We start from the raw sequence: 10,083 nt of genomic DNA on the forward strand, positions 1-10,083 counted from the left end.
TTCTTCAAATTGCACAGAATGGTACCGATCCAAGAGCTAATCTTCGATCCATTAGTTAACAGTGCCAAGAATGTTAAGAAGTTTATAATCTAGCTAAGGACGTGATACGCAGACGAATACCTCGGGCAGATCGAGAAATATTTTACTGTCTTACCCACATTTATCATTTGTCAACAGAAGGTCATGCGTAATTTCTTCTAATTGCGCGGTGGTTGGCAGCGCCCCGTCGAAATCTGTGCTGGTTTTGAACGAGTAGTATTTTTCACCAAATAATGCTAAAATTTATTTTAGAATGATGAGCTGTTTCAATGTGATATGATATGTTTTAGAATTAAATATAATTTGTCTGTAGTTCAATACTCAATTTTCTGGCGTATCTAGATGGGGCATAGTTAAATTTATGAAACTCAAATGGTGGCGCAGTGAAATTGCTCGTCCGGCACAGCTTTCCACCAGGTCCGTACCCTGGAGAGCAGCCCCAAGGTCCCGTTTTCCGGCAGCGACAATGACAATTAATTCCGCTCTACTGTCTGCCTTTATATCTCCATGCGCCGCGCCGTTTTGGACCTGGCGCCGTCATGGTCTGCCACCACACTAGCCTCATGGCCACGCAGAGGTAGAGAGTTTATAGCACTGAAAATTTTTGCATCAGTCAAGCAATTGATTTATTTTTGGTTGATTGAAATTTATTGATTGAAATGGTTTAAGTTGATTGGTGATCGCCGAAGGCCACGCACTGAGTTTGTGCGCCGGTGACGCCCTACAGGTTGTTGCAAGTTGTATTGGCTATGATCATGGTTGGGGAATTGTTTTCGTAGAGCGTGGAATATGGTGTCGAGATGACATGCAAGAGATGCTTGAGTAATCGAAGGAGCCGACGTTGACGATTCAACGCTCGCCACCCTGTGCGCGCGTGCTAAACGTTTATTACACTGCGGTGGAGTTTTTTGCTGCATGAAAGCCCACCCTCCTCAAACAAGCTACGACAAGCGGGGTGGTGTTGGGACTTGACTCTATGAATAGAATCCGCTCGCCGAGATCACCTTTCCCCGCTCTCTCAGACCCAACGTGCGCCGGTTGTCACGAGACCGAAAAAGGGTGTTCTTGCGTTTGTGTACCTTCTTCGGGCAGAGTGCAAAGCGCTACAAGGCGGCGGAACCGTGACGCTTCTGCGTATAAGTTCCGCTTTTTCAGGGGCTCACATCAGTCGAAATTGGGAGATGAACTGAGAGCGCCGCTCTGCCCGTCGATTCCATGCTGTTCCTGTATCGTCGCTGTTCATCTCTCGCCATGCAGTAAAGTTTTGCTATTTGCCGTCAGCACCAAGGCAGCTCTTCTGCTCAGCGCTCGTACACCACGCTACCACTACACGACGGAGGCGACGGAGCTCGGTACGGGGACGTCTTCGCCAATGTAACGATAGATAAAAAAACGGTGGACAGACGCGTCTTTTACAAGTGATCCTGTTTAAGTGCGTCGACGGAAGAAGGCTGGAGTTCGGAGAAGACGTTCGGGGAAGAGAAGAGAAGGCTGGAGAAGACGTTCGGGGAAACAACGGGTCAAAGGCAAAGCGCTTTATTGCGTTTGCTCAAAGATTCGTTTCAAACCTTTACTCAGTGTCCGTCCCGTCACTTGGCGCTGTTGCGATTCTGCGCGCCGCTACCCTGTGCGCGCGTGCTATAAGTTTGGTGTAGTGCGGGGAAGCTTCGTGTGCTTGGCGGCAAAGCCCACCATCCTTAAAAAAATTTAGACAAGCCGGAGTGTGCCCACAGCATGAGCCCACGCTGCCGGTGAATCACGCCCGCGGCAATTGCAAAACAAACTGTTCTAATGGGGATCGTGTTGAGACTTGAATTTGCGAGCGCACGCCGCCTGCGGAGATCTCTCCTTTCCCCTCTCTGTCAGACTCAACGTGCGCCGGCTATCACGAGACCGGGAAAGACGTGTGCTTGTGTGTCTGCACTTTGCTCGGGCCGTGTGCAAAGGTGGTGAAGCCGTTGACGCTTGAGTATATAAATTCAGGGCTTTCTGTGACCGATGTGGGAGCGCTTCTGGCCTCCTTAAGGGCGAGTCGCTCTGCCCGAGACCTGCTGTTAAGCCCGCCAGCGAGGATGTTGTTCCTGTATGGTCGCTGTTGATCTATCGCCATACAGTACACCAGTTAAATTTTGCCCTCGACTCTTTGTCGTCAACACCAAGGCAGGTTTTATGCTCTCCGCTCGCCCACCACGCTACCACTACTAGACGGAGGTGACGGAGCTCGGTACGGAGACTGCTTCTCCGACGTAACAGCGCAAAAAAGGGCACAACGGGAGCAAACCAACACATTACTGTCGCATGAATACCATTGTTCGTTCTCACATTTTTTATCGTATAAATGGTGCATGCCAGGCTCCGAGCAAAACGTTTCCTGTACTTGCGTACGCACGTTCCCACACGTCGTTGACATCACCCTCATGACCTACTCCGTGGGATGGCCTCACGTGATGAGTTGCATCCTGATTATAAGTCAGCGGCTGAGGAGTTGGCGCCTCAGTGGAATGACACGCCGTTGCCCGCTGTTGAGATGATGCAGGACCCGATCTCTCTCCTTACGAAGCATCGGGATGTGTTGTCCGACGCAGTTAGTATCAGTCTCTCTCCTCAAGAGCGCTTTGCATAGACCCATAGACCCTTTGCAAAATTGCCAAATCGTTGGCGGAAAAGCAGCAAGCCACTCTGGCAACAGTGTGCGCCCACTGAGCCGCCATCAGAAAGGAAGCGAAAAGGCTGCGAATCCAGAATAGCTACCGTCCGCCGCGACGTAATGGCACACGCTTCCCGCAAAATGGTGTTTACCATTACTGGATGGGAAAATAACCTTGCTGCTCTTCCTTGGATAGAAGAGCGGCATATTCTGGATTTTTATTCGACGAGATCGTCCACTCAGAGGTCTATGTAGTCGTACGTTACACCGTCATCGGTGTTGACAAACAGCAGCAAACGAATGCAGGAAGAACAAGTAGCCTTACCGCTGCCCACTCGTTTAGTCGTCGAGTTCTAGTTGTGTTAGTTCGATGCGACCTTGCCCCGGGTTGACAGAAGAAGGCTTGTGCGGCCATGGTCGGCCATTTCCATGATGGATTTGTTTTGCTTGAGTGCAATTGTGCGAACTAGATTGGGAGCCTTTGTCTTTCTCTGCAAAGCCTTGAAGGTATTCCACAAGGTATGTAGTCCCGTCTTGTTGCTGAATGATGCACAGTGGGTTTGCCAGCGGTCTCTTGCGATCATTTAAGCATGCCGTCTTATCTGTGAAGTTTTATGGAGCACTTTCAGGTGATCTTTATACCCGCAGCCATTGGCACGATATTGCGCATGAAGTTGTTCTTGTGTCTCCCATAAGTTTAACATGTGTTTGTCTGGGGTGGGAAGTTCTTCGGGAAGATCTGTTTCTTGAGTTGCGAGAATCATCGCTTGCTGCGTAGCCTCCACGAGTGCACTGATCTCACTAGAGGTGGAAGAGTGGCCGGTTAGATGTTGCCGAAAAAGATCCCAATCTGTACAGCGGACTTTGCGTTTACACTTTTTAAGCCCGTGTTTTAGCGAGACCCATATAGGGTAATGGTCAGTGCCCCATAGTTCATTTTCACAGGACCACGAAGAACATAGATTATGCGATGTCCACGCGAGATCCGGTGTGGTACTCTTTTGACAAGAGTGCAGTGCCGTCCTAGTGAGAATGTCAAGATCGTTAACCAAGGTAAGGTTGGCTGCTTGGACTTCACGCTCCAGCTGAGCCCCCTGGGGGGATTTCGGGGGTATCCCCAGATAACTTTAGGCGCGTTAAAGTCCCCTCCAATGAGGATGGCGTCACCTGGAAAAAGGGAGCGTAGATGCGTCTCCCAAGCGAAATCACCCCTGTTGGAGCGGCCCGTTTCGGGACGTAAGTATACGGACACTAAAATTATCTTTTGTGGCGAGTTCAAGTCAATGTGTACTGCTACGACTTCCTGGAAGGCCGTGCAGTATGCTGAAGTGTCCAGATGACAGTGCCGAATAGTTCTGCTGATAAAAATCGCCGCTTGTGCTGTGGGTTCAGGTTTTCCATCATGAAGAATGCTTGGCTGGAAGTAAGCGCGGTATCTATTTATACTGGGTGTGGTACCCCTGGTTTCATGAAGTAGAAGTGCCAGGGGTCGTGAATGCATGGCCGGTAACCTTTCGCTCAATTCAGCGCCATTAGCTCGGAGGCTGCGGCAGTTCCATGGCAGGACTCTATTGGCTGCGGTCATCCTGGCGGCGTCGAGGTAAACGAGGAAGGCTAGCGTATGAACGTCGCCGTTCTCGGTGTTCCAGGGTCGATTTAAGATGTCCGACTTCCGAAGTCAGCGTGTCTAGCCGCGTCATAATCATTTCAAATTTGTTTCCCAAACTGTCAAGTGCTGTCGTTGCCAGTGCTTACTTCTGGGTAAGATCTTTAAACACTTGATCATGTTTCTGGACGGTGGTTGACATGCTTTGTACAGTCGGTGTATCAGAATTCAATCGTTCATTCATGATTCCTTCATCGTGTCTGTTTTTTATATTTGTTTCAGGGGCTGCAGGCTGTGATGACGATGACTTGTCATAACTGTGCCATGATTTCGAACCTGTTGTCTTGGAAGCAGGTCGGCTTGGTGTAGAATGCCGTGGTTTTGATGAAGATCGTTGTTCGTTTGCGCGCACCTGCTGAAGGGGGTCGTCTTGTAGGCTCCGTAGTTGGGTGCCCGGTGTTTGGTGAGGTGTTTGTATAGATACTTGCTGGGAAAGGAGCTGTGTGAAACGCCGAGACGCTTCCTCTATCGTTTTTCGTAGAGCAGCGATTTCCCCTTCTATGTTGGCATGAAGGCCCATGGAAGCCTTGGAAGCGTAGCTATCTTTGTCGCTCGTGAAGCTGACTGCTTTGGGCGTTGTAGACACCATCGTTCCGGAGAGTACGGGATAGCTATCAAAATCTTTGGAGCCCTGCGGTGCCATTTTGGAATTGGCGGTTCTTCTACGAGAGCGGCTTCGAGAGTGGCGTTCCAGTCGGTCTTTGTTTTCTTTCAAGCGCTTGTCTTTTTTCCGGGAAAGTGGCTTCTGTCGCCAGGTGACCGTTCCCCTTACACGTGACGCAGTGCTTATCTTGCCTGTCACATTCTTTTTCCGTGTGACCGGTGCCACAACAACTGCATATTTCGTCATTGGGGCAGTACTTTTGCATATGGCCTTCTCCATGGCAACGGTAGCAGATCAGCACGCGTGCAACGTATTACAGTAAAGCCTGCTTATATCGAACACGGATATAAGCAGCCATTGCCATATTAAAGGGGCATTAAAGGGGCATATCATTATGACAACGTAAACAGAGAACGGCTGTGGAGAATGCTGAAACTCCAGGGATTAGATGACGAGTTAGTACAGTTCCTTATAGCAATCTATAAAGACAATAGAGTGCACCTTACTTGGGAAAGAGAGGAATGCGCCCAGCAGGTCAACACCCATCGGGGACTGAAACAGGGATGCCCTTTGAGCCCAATACTGTTCATGGTTTACATGGCAGGGTTAGAAAAGAAACTGGAAGAAAGTCAAGTAGGGTTTAGCCTAACCCATATGCTGCAAGGCGAAGTGGTACAACAGCACATTCCGGGAATGTTATACGCAGACGACATTGTTCTTTTAGCTGATAACCAAACCGATATGCAGCGGCTAATAAATATTAGCGGCCAGGAAGCCACCGACCTCGGGTTAAATTTCAGTGCAGAAAAATCAGGAATAATGGTTTTCAATGACGCTACCGCTGACGTAGTGTCTATCCAGCAAGGCGAATTACCTAGAGTGAAGGAATATAAATATTCGGGAGTGTGGATAAACGAAGGGGATAACTACTTAAGAACTCACGAGGAGCAACTTAAGTTTAAGGGAAAGCAAAACGCAGCTATAATAAAGCATAGAGCTCTGTGGGGGTATAACAAATATGAAGTAGTAAGAGGAATGTGGAAACGAGTAATGGTTCCGGGTCTCACGTTTGAGAATGCTGTCATCATCATCATCATCATCACCACCAGCCTATCTACGCCCACTGCAGGGCAAAGGCCTCTCCCATTATTCTCCAATTACCTCGGTCCTGTGAACCTCCCATGAATACGCGAATGCTGTACTCTGCTTAAAATCAGACGTTCTATCAGGCCTTGAAGTAAACCAGAGAACGGTAGGACATTTGGCCTTAGGCGCGCATGGAAAAACAACTAACGAAGCAGTTCAGGGAGATATGGGCTGGGCGTCGTTTGAAGTTAGAGAAGCTCAGAGTAAAATATGCTTTGAGATGAGGTCGAGGGCAATGGATCAACGAAGGTGGGCAGCTAAGGTTTTTAGGTACCTATACTTGAAAAGCGTGGACACGCAGTGGTTAAGAAAGACTAGAAGGCTAACGATGAAATACGGAAAGAACAGTGGAGAATCCAACACAGCCAAGGTAACCAAAAAAGAAGCAAGGCAGATTGAAACGAATAAATGGAGGGAAAAAATGGAAGCTAAAACGTCGTTAGAGATGTACAGGGCTGAGAAATTGAACATCAGAAAGGAAAATTTCTACGATAATTCCCAGGGCAGTGCTTTGCTTTTTGAGGCTAGAGCAGGTTGCCTGCGAACTAAGAGTTTTGTGGGGAAGTATTCACAAAATGATGGGGTATGTGTGGTCTGCGGAAAAGAAACAGAAACTATGCGGCACATAGTGTTAGAATGCGAGGCTATCCATCCAAATCTACATGAGGGAAATATTCGGCTTCCAGAAGCCCTAGGATTTAAGGGTAGCACAGAGGAAGTTAACTTCAAGGCTGTCGAGGGGACGAAAAGAAGATTATAATGCTGGTGAACGAAAAGCAGAGAAGGGAATATTGCCTAGGACAGTTACCACCTGTAACAGGGAAAAAAAAAGTATTTCGGGCCTAATAAGCTTTAGTGCCTGCCCTAAGCAGCGCTAGTATTAAACCAAGAGTGTAAAACACGGTTATATTAGTCCGTTTTGGTAAGATGACATGTCATCACCCAGCTTCAACGGGGAAACCAATAGCAATCATCATCATCAATCATCATCATCGGATATATCGAATCATTGCCTATATCGAACCCTTGTGTAATTCTGGTAAAAATTACATGCATTTAAAACCTTTTATATCGAACGCGATTTTGCTCACAATGGATATATCGAACTCTCCCGCGCGGGATTTTTCGCTCTCTCGCGGGTTCAATTCCCGTCCGCGGCGGTCGCTTTTCTGATGGAGGCGAAAAGCAAAAATTCCCGTGTGTACGAGATTTTGGCGCACGTTAAAGATCCTTAGGTGGTCAAAATTAATCCGGAGCCCTCCACTGCGGTGCGCCTCATCGTCTGCGTTGCGTCGGCGCGTTAAAACCTACAATCAATCAATCAATCAATCAATCAATCAATCAATCAATCAATCAATCAATCAATCAATCAATCAATCAATCAATCAATCAATCAATCAATCAATCAATCAATCAATCAATCAATCAATTTTTCGCTCTCCTTAGGAATGCGGCAGGCTTTCCCGCAATACATCAGCGCGCAGCAGTGGTGCGGGTGTCTCTTGCGACTCCCGCGCGAGCTGGGGCGCGTCCAAACCGGCCGTGGCAGAGTAGACCAGCTCCACGCATGCATGCCGTTGGAGCCGAAAGCGCCCGCCCCATTGGGCGCTGCGGTGTGCGGTGTCACCGAACTTCAAGTCTGCCCCAGTCGCTGTCCGCACTTCCTCGGTTTTCTGGGTTCGCCGTTTTTCGCTTGTATCCATGCTTGTCTCCGCTCTGTCGAAGACGCCTAGGACTCCGTACCGCTTCCGAGCACGAGTGAAGCCGTCGCTGCCGTGGCCCTGCTACGGTGATACTGCAGTGCCATTGAGGGCAGCGGTCTTGTGGTTGTCGACTGTCTAGATACCGTGGAGCAAGCAGTCACCAGCAACGCGTTTTCCCCATTCCCCACACCCCCCACACCAGCAGGCGTTCCGGTGTCCACCCTTAGGTGAGACAAACTACGCCTGCTGGTGGTCTTTCCTTTCCTTGTTTACAATAAATTCATTCATTCATTCATTCAAGAAGCAGACTACACTCACGCAGTTCTTCCGCCCCAATAAATTATTGTTTTCTTTCCGAGAAAGTGTCGTATCACTAGTGAACTGCAGGGTGGTAAGAGCTCAGCGTTAGCTCATGACTCCGTCGGCAAGATTGCTCTCATATAAGTTTTTTTTGCTCCTCTTTCTATATCGAATTTTTGCTATATCGAACTATTTTGCAATCCTCGCGCTGTTCGATATAAGCGGGCTTTACTGCATTAAGTAGTTCAGTACAGTTTTTACAAAAACAGTGTTTTACAGTTTTACAGAAGGAGGTCTCATGGCAATGATGACAAAATTGACAACATGGTTTTGGAAGTCTTTGGGGACGACAATGCCCGCACAACACTCAGGGAATCTTTATGGATAATGGGTTGTAGAATTTGACTTTGAAGAATATATCATTAACAAGCAGTATACCATAAGCCTCTGCCGTCAAGATACTAGTATTCCCATTCATAGTTTTACTGACATTAAAGCTGGGTCCGTGCGCAGCACAGGACACAGAGGTGGCAGTTCTTTAGGTGTCAGTATAAAATTCTACACACTGGTATTTATGCTGCAGAGTCAATAAGTGATGCAGGATGGCACACCTGGGCGCTCGGTTTTTATCTATATGTGTGAAAGATACGTCACATGATACAGGGCGGAGATGCCATGGTGCTATAAAATATGTTACAGAAGTTCCGATAGTATCTAGAAAGGAGACAGCAAGCTCCGACGCTTTTTCTCTATCTTTGTAAGAGAAGAGTGGAGAAAAGGGTGGGCGATTTAGTAGGAGTTGGGACATGTATGTATCGTAAAAAGCTGACTTAAAAGGATGGTGAGGCATTGATGATATTTGAAAAGCATAAAGCGGGTCCATGTATGCTCGCTGGTGATCTAGGGACCATTTATCGCACTCGACATGCAGGGTTTGTACGGGACTAGTGCGAAATGCACCCGACGCAAGACAAAGCCCTAAGTGCAGCACTGGGTCTAGCAGATGCTATTTTTGTTGCCGAACCATACCACACATCCATAGTCCAAGTAAGACACCACCAAGCTCGTAAAAACACGTAAGAGGAGTTGCTTATCCGCACAATATCACCGGTGTTAGAGGACCTTTAGAATGTTTATTGTTTTGAGGCATTTATGCTTGAGTAGTTTGATGTGAGGAATGAATGTGAGTTTTTAGTCTGCGACTACACCTAAAAACTTGCGTTCCTTTTTTACAGCAATCTAGCCGCCATTGAGTTTATTGTCAGGGTCCGCTTGCATCCCGCGCCTCTTTGAACATACGACGCAGGTACTTTTAGCAGGATAAGTTTAAACCCATTTTCATCTGCCCAGCGAGCACGTTTGTTTACTCCAAGCTGGACCTGATGTTCTTATAGACATGTGAGATGATTTAAAAGATATTTGAACGTCATCTACATGCATGAGGCAGGAAATAGTTGGCGGGAATGCCTTTCGGAGCGAGTTCATCTTAGCTATAAACAAGCAGCAGCTCAAAACGCCACCTTGAGGCACGTCATTCTCCTTCACTTGAACGTTTGATAGTGCTGAACGGACTCTGAAACGAAATGTTCGCTTAGACAGGTAACTAGAAAGAGTGTTCAGCATGATACCTGATATACCAAAAGATTTTAGGTCTCTAGGAATGCCGTAGCGGCATGCAGTGTCATATGCCTTTTCAATATCAAGAAATACCGTCATGCAGTATTGCTGATGCAGGCTTTCCAAGAGCCTCGGCTTGTTTAAAGGATAGGAGGTTATCCGACGTGGGGTAGCGACGAAGGATGGATGTCCCACGCCTTGTTCTGAGCCTCTCTCGCCCGCATACAGTCCTTGTTCCACCAGGGCCTCCCAGGGTTGCGCGGGGAAAACGGATACCTGCAGGGAATAGACCTTTCGGCGGCGTCGAGGATGTGCGCTGTGACAAATTAGGTTGCTTCCTCTACGCGTAGGTGTGTTATGG

This window comes from Haemaphysalis longicornis, unplaced genomic scaffold (assembly GCF_048455015.1).
Source record: "Haemaphysalis longicornis isolate Haplotype H1 unplaced genomic scaffold, Haemaphysalis longicornis Haplotype H1 scaffold_1, whole genome shotgun sequence".
Classification (NCBI taxonomy): Eukaryota; Metazoa; Arthropoda; class Arachnida; order Ixodida; family Ixodidae; genus Haemaphysalis; species Haemaphysalis longicornis.